The sequence below is a fragment of the Penaeus vannamei genome, chromosome 30 (assembly GCF_042767895.1).
Source record: "Penaeus vannamei isolate JL-2024 chromosome 30, ASM4276789v1, whole genome shotgun sequence".
In the NCBI taxonomy this organism is placed as follows: Eukaryota; Metazoa; Arthropoda; class Malacostraca; order Decapoda; family Penaeidae; genus Penaeus; species Penaeus vannamei.
The window spans coordinates 6,427,954-6,429,374 of NC_091578.1; positions in this window are offsets into that span (position 1 = coordinate 6,427,954).

Genomic DNA, 1,421 nt, shown 5'->3' on the forward strand with positions numbered 1-1,421 from the left:
GAAGTAATAATAAAAAAGGGAAGGGAAATATGTAAGAATAATCTTGAAAAAAAACACAAGCAAACACAATATATTATAAAAGAGCCAAATATATATAAAGATAACGAAGACGCCCAGACAAGGATAGGAATAGAAAACGGAGAAAAGGATGAATAGAAGATAATTGAAAAAAAAATGTAGTACCACGGGACTAGAGAAAAGAAGAAAAAGAAGAAAAAAACGTAAAAAGATGTATTTGTTTTTACAGATGCTTACATAATAGAATAATAATTTCTTATGAATGACATAATAACAATACTAAAACCTTGAAAATTTCCTAATGAAAATAATAATTCATAACAGTAATAAAATCTCAATGGTAATAATAAAATTAGATAATCTAATGACAAAGAAATCTTAATGATCAAATACTACTAATAAAATAAATGAAAAATAAAACGACAATGAAAAATAAATAAATTATAAGAATATTTCTGTAAACACATGTTACTCGACATTCACAGAAATAGCTAAAATAACCACAAATACATAACAATACGTAATAACACGGCTATTCACATTCTACATTGAAGAATACTACATAAACACGTAGCACAAGTGGATACATATGAACCAATGGGTGTATATAAATAGTTTATGATTAAACGTTTCTATCTAAGGAATCTATCTGTTTCTATCTAAACAAAGCAGATATGTTGCCAAGGGGAGAGGAGGAGGAGGAGGAGGAGGAGGAGAAGACGAAGGAGGAGGAGGAAGTGGAAGAGGAAGAGGGGGAAGAATAGGAGGAGAAGGAGATGAGACGAGAAGAAGAAGACGAAGATGGAGGAGGAGGAGAAGACGAAGGAGGAGAAGTAGAAGAGGAAGAAGGGGAGGAGTAGGAGAAGGAGAAGGAGAAGAAGGACGAGTAGGAGTAGGAGAAGGAGAAGGAGAAGGAGGAGGAAGAGGAGGAGGAGGAGGAGGAGAAGCAGGAGAAGGAGAAGGAGAAGGAGAAGGAGAAGGAGAAGGAGAAGGAGGAGAAGGAGGAGGACACGGAAGAGGTGGAGGAGGAAGAGGAGGAGGAGAAGGAGGAGGAGGGAGAAGAGGAGGAGGGAGAAGAGGAGGAGGAAGAGAGGAAGAGGAAGAAGAAAAGGAAGGCGCAAAATGGAAAGAACGAAAAAAAGAGAGAAGAAAGAAGAAAAATTGAGAAACAAACAGAAAGACTCGTTAAAATGTCTCAAGAACCAAAGACCAACGTTTTTTTTTAACCCTTCGATTATTTTTCTTATTTTTCTCCTTTCTTTTCGTTAGTTTGATGAATGAAAAAGGCGGATAAAGACAGGAAAAATCCCAAAATCGATTAAATAGTTTGACAGCGTGATGGGGGGAGTGGGAGGGGGGGGAGGAGAGGGAGAGCACTTGTGAGAAATTGGAGAGAAACAGGG